This window comes from Apium graveolens, chromosome 3, assembly GCF_009905375.1.
Source record: "Apium graveolens cultivar Ventura chromosome 3, ASM990537v1, whole genome shotgun sequence".
In the NCBI taxonomy this organism is placed as follows: domain Eukaryota; kingdom Viridiplantae; phylum Streptophyta; class Magnoliopsida; order Apiales; family Apiaceae; genus Apium; species Apium graveolens.
The window spans coordinates 247,484,342-247,496,945 of record NC_133649.1 but is presented as its reverse complement, the minus strand read 5'-3'; positions in this window follow the sequence as shown (position 1 = coordinate 247,496,945).

Genomic DNA, 12,604 nt, shown 5'->3' with positions numbered 1-12,604 from the left:
CCGGTAGGATAATCGGATATTAAATGAATAGTGTTTTTATAAGGTTTTAGTACTTTGATATCACAAGGTATGGTTTTGTATAAAAGTTTCTGTATGTGTAAACAATTCTGTTCCAGTGTTTGGTATATATGATGGATATATATTTATGGAGTAGTATCTTATTTGTGTGGTTTAGTATCTGGTAAATCAACAAGAAATGGTTTACAAAGAATAAGGCTTACAGCTCAAAGATCAAATGCTGTAGCTCAGGTTCAAGGCTGAAGGATTCAAAATGTGTACAGTATAAAACAGAACTATTTTGGGTATTAACAATATGTCACAAGAGAATTTAGAAATATTTGCATTGTATTTTGAGAAAGGTTTAGAAATACTTGCCTTATCATAATCGATTTCAACTTCACTTGTACTTGTCTAATGACCCCATTCAACAATCACACGTCTGCTTCTCCTATGTCTCGCTTCTATCCACTGATCACTTGTTCTATTTTCTACATGTAAATTCTATTTTCTGATCACCTGCTTCTCTTTCTTACGCCTTTCTTACTCTGCTAGGCATCATAAGTATCTATTAATATTTAACTCATACCATTTTATTCGACATACACTTCTATCTACCCTTCGTTTTATCCAAATCCGATTAACGGATTAAAAGTTACGCTATAAACAAGTAATCACCGAACATATAGACCGACAGTCAACCAACAAGTCACATATAACACATAACACGTCAAATAATCAATGACAACTCATTTATAAAGAAGTCTCGGATCATAAACAGGCTTTCGGGTATTTAAAATGATTTTTAAAACATTTTTCGGAATTAAAACGTGTCGTTGGATCAATTTCAGAGTAATAAACAAGGTTCGGTTGGCCAAGTCTGGCTTCGAAACAATTTTATAATAATTATCGAGCCTTGGAACTAATTTAAAATAATATTTTAAAGCTCGAAACTATTTTTCAGAATTTTTAAATCATTTTTAAATAAATAACTCTAATTAAATAATTAATTAAAATCAATTAATAATTAATTAAACCAATTAATCAATTAATTTTCGAATTAATTGACTAATTAATCAATTAAAAATTAACTGAAATTAATTAAATAATTAATTCAGATTTATTTTTGGATAAAAAATAATTTTTGGAATTAAAATAATCATTATTGGAATTTTTTTGGAAATTAAAAACAATTTTTAAAAATTTAATAAAACAAAATACTATTTTTACAAGTTTTGTAAACAGAAATCTTATTTTTAAAATTTATAAAAATACAGGGACTAAACTGTAAGGTTGATCAAACTACAGGGGTCAAACTGTAGTTTGACCACCTTCTTCACCATGTCGCCGGCGTCGCCATTGCCGGCGACGTCAAGCTTTCCGGCGAACAGATTTCGAGCCCAGAAACACAAAAGGATGATGGGGATTTGTAGATTACGATACCAGGATTCGAGATATACAGCTGATGTCAACAAACAAACATGCAATAATCCGGAAATTGCACTTGAAATCCCCGACGTCGCCGCCGATTCAAAAATCCGGCGAAAACTTTGAAACAACAATACAATCACCACAGTCATCGTCGATTAACAAGGGTTACGTGAATCGATTCTAAATTCCAAGGGGAACAAAACCCACTAACTTTCAACGTCTGTTAATCCCTAAATAAGAAACCCCTAAAAATTAATCAAGAACATTCATATGAACATAAACCCTAATTTTGAATCTCAATAATCAAACCCTAATTTAAACATGTTATTGAACTCCAAATTTGAAGTATAATATATGAAAACGAATGGCACAACATGCTCTACATCATGAAATCATCAAATCACATAAACCATATCAAAATCAAAAATTCATATATAAACCCTAAATTAATTCGAATTTAATTAAATAAATAAGAAATTACCCTTGAAATCTGCAGTGAAACGGATGAAAGATTTGGATTCTAGATTTCAATAGCTTCGTTTTGAGTATATGTACGCCAAAATCGGATATCGATAACGCCTCCGAATTTGTGTTTGATTACGAAGAACAAATTAGAATTAAAGTATTTTCTCTGTAAAAATTCTGTAAATACTGTTTGCAAATGATTTCTGGTACAAAATAAAATACGGTAGAGGCTATTTATAATTACGGAAAATTAGTATCCCGTTGGATCATTCCGGATATAAAACGGTACGTTTATTTATAAAAGGTGATCCAAACGGTATCGGTTTTCGTGATAATTATCCAAATCAGTACAATTTGTACTGCGGTCTTGGTCTCAGCGCCTGGTTACACGTATTACGAAGTGATAATTGTAATAGTTTAATAAAAAGCTCCCGTTTATCGAAAATACGAGTTTTATTGATTTACCGAAATGAATATTATATCGAAAATGTTGCGCCGGGACCCGCGCAGGACAAACCGTACGCCGGATTGAAAAAGTCAAAATACGGAATATGCTCGGAATATTACAATTAGGTTAGGAAGGAGTTCTCGGAAGAGTTTCGGGTTCCAAAAACGTAACAACGGATGACGTCGGTTGGTTCCCGCTTTTATAAAATAGATTTTAAATTTCCGGAAAAAGATTTTATAAAATCCATATAATTCTTATAAAATCATAAATCAACATAAAAATAATTAGGAAGATATGACAATTATTTATATTTTATTTTGGACATTTAAAAATTGAAATACTCAATTAATAATATTTTTAAACATCCAAACACATTTAACACTTAACAAATAATTCACAAAATAGATACTGAACATACATAATAATTATTTATTAGCAAAAATAATTACACGATATATCCCGGATATTACAAGAGCTTCTAGGTTACATTGTATGATCTTCTCGATAATGATAACACATATAGTGTAAACCTATATCTGTGTTTATATAGTACACTAGTTACAAGATAACTTCTAATTGATATGGAATATAATTCTGTCTCCTAAAATATATCAATCAGATATCTTATATAATTCTTCTACTCCTCTAACTCTTTCCTTGCATATCTTCTTTTGTATTAGTCTCGATCTTCTACTGTTAATCAACTTCCTTCCTTAACTGTAAGTCCTCCCGTACTTAAGTTCTGATATGACCTTAAGTCCTGATATGACATTAAGTCTTGACTTCCAGTAAGTACTGATTCCAGTAAGAACTGATAGTTCATGTTTGTTAAGATCTGAAAACTAAACATGAAACATATTAGACAAGACATCTCAAATATATCCAACAATCTCCCCCAACTTGTAAATTATGCAAGAATATACAAGTTAATAGATTTAATGATGTCAAAAACATTTAAGTTCAAATGCAATAAGAGTTTAATAAGACTATCAATTACAACTTACAGAACATCCAGCTTTACCAACATCACTGGATCAATCTGAATCCATAATGATTCTTAAGAAAATATTTCACCAACTTATCTTCAGCTTTCCTCAGAACTTCAACTAACTGTGCTTTGACCTGTATCAGTTCTTCTTCTTTACTATCACCAATCTGATAAATGGCTGTTCTGAGAGCTTGAATGGATGTTCTTTTAAGTCCATCACCAAGTCTGATAATTCTAGGATGTGAAGAGTTTTCATTATAACATAAGCATTTTCCTTTTAGAATAACTTCCACCTTAGCAGAATTCTTTAGCATAGGAATTTCTCTTCCATCATCTTCAGTAATCATTGGACTGTAATGAGAAGTCTTTGTACCAGAGATTCTGAGTAGATCTTTTATAGCCTTCAAAATGTATTCTGACCATCTTCTTGTAACATCAGATTTTACTTCCAAAAGATAGTGAATATGTTGAAGCTCTCTGACAGATTTCTTTAGTACATCAGTATCAGCTAGTCTATAAGTCCTTCCATCATTGAGAAATAAGATCAATTTCTCTTTTAGATTCTCCTTATCATGAGCATCTATCACAACTTGAGCAGACAACACCTTGTCAAGTTGCTTTTGTTTGATTTGTTCATATGCTTTGTCTGTCAACATGAAATGATCTCTTAGAGTAACTTCTACTCCTGTTTGAATCTTCTCTTCATCAGAACCTAATCCAGCTCTATCTCTAGGTTGCTTGGCTCTCAACTCAAATGTAGCAAGTTGATTAATCATGAGATTGGATTTTGGTTCAACTGGAGTAGCTTTCTTCCATAACAGCTTCTTCTTATCAGCAATTGTCATTTTATTCAAATCAACTTGATCAGACTTTGTTGTTTCTTCTGTAGCTTGCTATCCTTCATTCTGAACAACTTGAGTAGTGTCAGAGGTTGTTTTAGATTCTTCAATTATCTATCTTCTTTTCAGAATTTGAACAGTTTCATCTTCAACAAGATTATCATCAGTTACTTGAACCATTTTGCACACTGGTTTCATCAGAACTTGAGAAATTTTCATCTCCAGTGACTTGGTTGGTTCATCAACTTTTCCTTTCCCTTTGTCTTTGGGATCACTCTCAGTCTGTGATCTAGTATTGAACTTTGAAATTTCAGAATTTGACTTTTCCTTGATCACAATGCCTTTTTCCTTAGGCCTTGGAGGTTTCTTTGCATCAGAAGCTTTAGACTTAAGATCTGTCTTCTCAGTTGTAAATCTAGCTTCTTCCTCCTTGAGAGCTTCTAAATCCATTCCTGGATTGTGTTTTAGAAATAATCTTCTTGCTATCTCCTCATCAAGTGTCTGGATTTTAGGATCTTTGTAATAAACAGTAGTCTGCTTCCCTTTTAGCTTCAGAGTTTGCATAAACTTCTGAGAGTCTTTTGATCCTGACTGAATCAGAATATCAGAACTTGACATCAAACTTTGTTTATCGGCACTTGACTTCAGAATTTGAGCATTCACATCAGCAGAACTTGACCTTTTCTTTATAGAAGATTTTCCTTGAACTTTTCTTTGACCTCTACTCTTTTCAGAGTTTCCCTGGTCATCACCTTTATCATCCTTCTTCTTCAGTACTTGAGTAGGTGAGCATTTGGACTTAACTACCTTCTCCCCTTTTTGGCATCATCAGGAAGTAAGAGACAGAGAGAAGAAGTTCAACTAAAGACTGGATTTCATCCAATTGAGCTTTCTGAGAAGCTTGATTAACCAGAACCTCAGCAATTTGGGCCTGTTGCTCCTCTTGAACCTTCTCAATGGCTTCAATTTTTCAAGAGTAGGTCTAACATACCTATTCTTGTCAAGCTTGAGCTGTAGATCTAGCTTATCATCTTTTTCCTTGAGTGTATCAACCTTGGCATGAGTAATAGAATGTAGACCATGAAGACTTCTTGTCCTCATAGCTATAACCTTGAGTTGAGTCTTAAAACCAGAATTTGACAATAACTCATCAGCTTTTTATACATGCTCTGTCAAAATTTTGGTGCATGGAATAAAATCTGATTCATTCCACTTCTTGTTCCACTCAACTCCCCTGTGAGTTTCTTCCCAAGGTACAGGAGCATCCTGTCTAACAAATTTCTTCACCAAAGCTTCCTTTCCCAGAATAGGAACTGGAGTTTCAACAAAAATACTGTCTCCAAAACTTGAGGAAGTTTTATCATTTTCTGATAGTACAAGAGTATGTGATGCAACTAGAGATTCAAGAATAACATCATCTAAATTCTGATCATCAGAATTTATCTTCAGAGCTGGTCTCTTTGATGTAGATGGTACCTCGGCATCTAAGATTGGAGATTTGACTGTAGATGGCTGAGCTTCAGTAGTTGGAGCCTCCAGATAAAGAACTTGAGGTATATTCAAATTGTGAATATCTATCTCAGAGTTGTCAGTTTGTTCTTTAGCATCATCCGTAGCTTTTATTGGAGAGTTAGGAGGGTTAACCACTGTATCAGTAGCAGTGTCTGTGGCTTGAGCTGGAGAAGTCATAGCTTCAATAATGATTGGTTCTTGTGAGATCAGAGATTCCTGATCCCCTTCCTCTACTTCTTCATTATCTTCTGATGAAGATTTAGCCAAATACCTCCTAGCCTTCATTTTTTTCAATCGTCTTGCCAAAGAAGGAGTTGCTGTTGCAACATTCAGAATTTACAAATTTCCTTGTCAAAGTATCAGAACTTTGAGCTGCTGTTTCTTTCTGAGAAGTAACATTCTCAGCTTCATTTATCACAGGTTCTGATGCAGGAACCTGTGCTTCAATTATTTCATCCTCACTATTAGATTCATCTCTGAGGATCATCTTCCTTCTCTTTTGTGGAGGTTGAGGAACAGACTTTGTCCTCTTAGAAGGTTTGGAAGATGAAGGTCTGATGGTATGTGCTGATGATTCAGGTTGAGATGATTGAGTTGATGGTTTTATAGATGTCCTGATGGTAGATTTTGGTTGTGGTTGAGAAGTTTGAGGTGTTTGGGTAGTGGTGGTAGATGCTGATGGTCGAGGTTCGGATGGTTGAACATCCGGATATAATGCAGTATATGTAACTGGATCATAGGTTATTAAGGCCTGTTTGACAGATAAAGGAACTCGGAGGGGTCTTAACACAGCCTTCTTATTATCAGTAGATAATAAGTCATTAAAAGCTCTTTTTGCTAGTCTAAAAGATGGAATTAATTCACTAATAGATTGGGGTTTATCATCACAACAAAAACTATAAATAAGCTGACAGAATCTAGCAATATAGACAGTATTCCTATCTTCTGTCATCCTATCCCCAATAAAACCTAAAACAACACTTGCATAATCAAAATCAGTTTGATTAATGAGAGCATACCCGATTTGTTGACTGGGTATGGGGATTGCATCAAAATTAGAACATTTGTTGGCGAAGGTCTTTGTAATGCAGTCAAAGAAGAAACTCCATTCCCTCCTTATGTTGGATCTCTTCAATTAATCCAGCTTTGCCAATGTCTTTTCATACCCCAGACTGGCCATCATATTCTGAAGAACTGGCTCCTCAATAGTTGAATAAGCGCAGTTCTCAAGCAGCTGCAGTGCTTATCGAACCGTGGCCACTGTCACGACATGCTCATCCTCCCCTGTTGAAAAGATAATACTTGGGGACCCTTGAACACCACCATTATCATATACTCCACTTCTCCAAAACTCCAGCACTTGGATTCCAGAGACTGCGTCAGGTTGGGTCAGAGCGTACCCAATATCAGAATTAGCAAGAAAGTCCTGAATGAAGTGAAGTTCCGATGGAGCTTCAGCCTTGCTAAGTATAGACGCATAATTGTTGGGGAAAAACTTAGCTCCATTGAAAATCAAGTCTTTTGGTGCCATCTCTGTAAGAAATTAAGTGAGAAAGAAAGTGTTTGCAAGGTGTTTGATAAAAGTCCTATAAGAAAACGCTTCAGAGAATATTAGAGGGAGAGAGAATGAGAGAGATTAAGAATAGAAAAGTAAATAAAAAATTAGAAAATCTTTTAACTCCCATATATATACTCTCTCCACTCAACAGTTATATTTTTGAAGCATGGAATACACTTTACACCTGGCAACATGTGAACAGTCAGTAAACGGTTAGAACAGGAGTTAATGGGCACGTAAAATAAGCAATAATTACCGTACACATACAGTTTTTCAGGACCAACACATTAACCACTAACCCATAATGATTATGACTATTTTTATTTTACCCAAATATACTCTGATTTAAATATGACTGTTTCAGAATTTTACCATAGATAAGTCAAGTAAAGAAAAATACCACGTAAGCATCAAGGATTCCATCAGGATTTAATATCAGAAATTAATTTATATCAGATTTTACCAGTCATCAGAATTTAGCTTCTGTACTCAATAAGTGAATGTTTGTATCTGTAATTCTCCGTACAAAGACTGACTTGTTTTCTTCAGAATTTAATCATCAGAACTTCCATCAGAACTTGTCCTCAGAAATTATGCAAATGACACTTGACTGTTTATCAAAAACAACTTAATCACCACAGTAATTTTCATCATTCATATGGAGTGAAAGTGTGTGCATTTAGCAAAATATCAGATAAAGATTAAAGTCTGATAAACTTCAGTACATCTTAGAAATAAGGCATAACTCAGAAAAGTTCTTAAAATCTGTCATCAATCATGAAGTCTACTATAAAACAAATTTATTCATGAGTCCACCTCAACTGTTTATGCTCATTTTATGCATCTTTTGAAATTCCTTTTTACTAGTGGCTTCTCAGTGTAAGTGAGTCACGACTGCTTATCATAAATTATGTTGTTGTCAGAGTATTTCTCCAGTAATCAGAGAATGTGAAAAGTCACCAAGAAAATTTATTTGCTTTTCTAATGCATATTATTTAATACCAGCAATGCACTTGGGTCTTCCCTTCCACATATTTACTCTAGATCTCAAAGGAGTACCTGACTTTTATTCTTTTCTTTTCTTTTCTTTTGATAAATGAGGCTTATCAGCATGTAGTTCATCCTTAAGATTTAATGACATCAGAATTTGATAGATAAGAAACAAGATTCTAGTTTATGACTTAGTAATAAGATACACAAAGTAAACTTGACTAAGCTCAATATCAGAATTTGCTTGTGTTAATGAGTTTCCGCATGAACAACTAATTCAAACATGGGATTTCTAGTATATTAAAGACTATTAGGTCATCATCTAACACAGTTATCCTCATTGGATTGAATAGTCACAGAACATTCAAAACACTTATCACAGTATATAGATCCACATTAGATAACAATCAGCATTTAATGAATTTTTCAAATTAAGCACAGATTACATAGAGATAATACAATCTGTAAATACTGATCATAAAGTCTGATGCATGAGAATAAAAACTAAGCAGATTTAGAGAAAGAACCTGAAACCATTCCAAGTTCATTTACCAATCTTATAAAAGTAGCTTCACATAGTGGTTTTGTGAAGATATCTGCTAGCTGTTGATCTGTTGGAACAAAATACAATTCCACTGTACCTTCATCCACATGTTCCCTTATAAAATGGTACCTAATGCTGATGTGCTTTGTCATTGAGTGTTAAACTGGATTACCTGTCATAACAATAGCACTTTGATTATCACAGTAAATAGGGATTTTAGAAAATTTTAACACATAATCCAGTAACTGATTCTTCATCCAAATAATCTGTGCACAACAGCTTCCTGCAGCAATATATTCTACTTCTACAACTGATGTGGAAATTGACTTATGTTTCTTGCTAAACCAAGAAACCAATCTGCCTCCAAGAAATTGGCAGCTTCCACTAGTGCTTTTACTGTCTATTTTGCATCCTGCAAAATCTGCATCTGAGTAACCAATTAGCTTAAAATCTGATTCCTTAGGATACCACAATCCTAAATCAGATGTACCCTTGAGGTACTTGAAAATTCTTTTCACAACTATTAAGTGAGGTTCTCTTGGATCAGCCTGAAATCTTGCACAAAGACAGGTAGCATACATGATATCGGGTCTACTTGCAGGTAAATAGAGTAAAGAGCCAATCATACCTCTGTAGTTGGTAATATCTACTAATCTCCCTAGTATCCTTATCTAACTCGGTTGTGGTGGCCATGGGAGTGGATACAGTTGAACAATCTTGCATTCCAATTTTCTTCAGTAAATTTCTGGTGTACTTGGATTGACAAATAAAAGTGCCTTCTTCATTTTGCTTGACTTGAAGGCCCAGAAAATAGTTGAGTTCTCCCATCATACTCATTTGATATTTTGACTGCATTAGCTTTGCAGACCTCTCACAGAGTTTGGACATTTGTAGAACCAAGATATCATCAACATATATCTGTACCAAAAGTAAGTCCTTTCCATGGTTGAGGTAGAATAAAGTCTTGTCAATTGTGCCTCTGTGAAATCCACTTTCCAGAAGGAATTTAGCTAAAGTCTCATACCATGCTCTTGGAGCTTGCTTAAGGCCATAAAGTGCTTTGTCAAGCCTGTAGACATGATTGGGAAATTTAGGATCTACAAAGCCTGGAGGTTGTTCAACATATACCTCTTCTTCCAATTCTCCATTGAGAAAAGCACTTTTCACATCCATTTGAAAGACTTTGAACTTTTTGTGAGCAGCATAGGCCAAAAAGATTCTTATGGCTTCTAATCTAGCAACTGGTGCAAATGTTTCATCATAATCAATATCCTCCTGTTGAGAGTAGCCTTTAGCAACCAGCCTGGCTTTATTCCTTGTAATTATGCCATCACTGTCAGTTTTGTTTCTGAACACCCATTTTGTGCCTACAACATATCTGTTCTTTGGTCTTGGCACTAGGGTCCAAATTTATTTATTTCAAATTCATTTAACTCTTCATGCATTGCTTGCACCCAATCAGCATCTTGAAGGACTTCTTCCACTTTCTTTGGTTCAGTCTGAGATAGAAAGGAATGATAGAGACATTCATTTGAAGTTGCAGTTCTAGTTCTGACACCTTTCTGATGTATGGCCTCTTCAGCTGTCCCAGCTTGGACAGAATTTTCTCATAGCCAAGATTGGCCATCATACCTTGTAGAAGTGGCTCCTCAATCTGAGCATTGAAAGTGCAATTTTCTGGTAAGTGCAAAGCCTGTCGAACTGTTGACAATGTTACCAGATGCTCATCTTCCCCTGTTGTGAAGATGATACTTGGGGACCCAGCTTCACCACCATCATCATAAGCTCCATTCCTCAAAAACTCCAGTATATGTGTTCCTAAGAGTAATTGTGGTTGGGTCAGAGCATACCCAATCTCACTGTTAGCCAGAAAGTCCTGAACGAAGTGAAGATCAGAAGGAGCATCATCCTAGTTGTTGAGGACGAACTTGGCTCCATTAAAGATGATGTCCTTGGGTGCCATTTCTGTAAGAAATTAAGTGAAAATTGTGTGTACGAAAGGTGTTTGATAAAATGCATGTAAGAAATAGCTTCAGAGAATATTAGAGAGTGAGAGAGAATAAGAGAGAATAGAAAATAAGAATAGTAGGTAAAAGATTGTAAAATCTTTTAACTCTCTTATTTATACACTCCACGTGACAACGACTAATTTTGTGAAGCATAACAAACTTTTTACACCTGGCAGCATGGAAACAGTCAAAAAAGTAATGAGTGGGCATGGTAAACGTGCAGTAATTATTGCTCACATGTTGTTATTAAAACAAACACGCAACCCATAAACCAAATGATTATCACTATTTTTATCTCACTTAATTATTTTCTGACAAAATATAACCATTACAGTAAATACTAAAAATAAGCCAAGTAATTAAATAATACCACGTAAGCATCAAAGTTTCCATCAGGATTTGCATCAGAACTTGACTATTATCAGAATTTAACGGTCATCAGAACATGGCTTCTATACTCAAAAAGTGAATGACTGTGTCTGTGATTCTTCATACAAATACTGACTGGTTTTTTCAGAGTTTAATCATCAGAACTTTCATCAGAACTTGTTCCTCAGAATTTATGCAAATAATACTTAAGTGTTTGTCAAAAACAACTTAATCACCACAGTAATTTTCATCATTCATATGGAATGAGAGTGTGTGCATTTGCAAATAATCAGATAAAGATTAAAGTCTGATAAACTTCAGATATCTTAGAAATAAGGCATAACTAAAAAAATGCTTAAAATCTGTCTTTAATTTTGAAGTCTACTATAGAATAAATTTATGCAAGAGTCCACCTCAACCGTTTGTGCTCATTTTATGCATCTTTTGACATTCTGTTTACAGTGGCTTCTCAGTGTAAATGAGTCACAACTGCTATAAGAATTTATGCTATTATCAGAGTATTTCTCTAGTAATCAGAGAATGTAAAAAGTCACCAAGAAAAATTTATTTGCTTTTCTAATGCATATAACATAATACCAGCAATGCACTTGGGTCTTTCCTTTCACATATTTACTCTCGATCTCAAAGGAGTACCTGACTTCAATTTTTCTTTTCTTTTGCTTTCTTCAGATAAGTGAGGCTTATCAAGCTTGTAGTTCATCCTTAAGATTTAATGACATCAGAATTTGACAGATGAGAAGCAATAATCTAGTTTTTGACTTAGTAATAAGATACACAAAGTAAATTTGACTAAGATCAAACTCAGAGTTTGATTGTTTTATGGATTTCCACATAATAACTAATTCAAACATGGGATACACGGTTTGTTAAAGACTACTAAGTCAGCATCTAACAAATAATCCTCATTGGATTGAATAGTCACAGAACATTCAAAACACTACTAGAGTATATAGAGTCACATCAGATAACAATCAGTATTTAATATATTACAGTTTAAGCACAGATTACATGGAGATAGAAAATCTGTAAACACTGATCATAAAGTCAGATGCATGAGAACAAAAACTAAACAAATTTTGAGAAAGAACCTGAAACTATTCCAAATTCATTTACCAGTCTTGTAAAGGTAGCTTCACATAGTGGTTTTGTGAAGATATCTGCTAGTTATTGATCTGTTGGGACAAAATGCAATTCCACTGTACCTTCCATCACATGTTCCCTTATGAAATGGTACCTAATCCTGATGTGCTTTTTTATTAAGTGTTGAACTGGATTTCCTGTAATAGCAATAGCACTTTGATTATCACAGTAAATGGGTATTTTAGAAAATTCTAACCCATAGTCCAGTAACTAATTCTTCAACCAAAGAATCTGTGCACAACAGCTTCCTGCGACAATATATTCTACTTCTGCAGTTGATGTGGAAATTGATT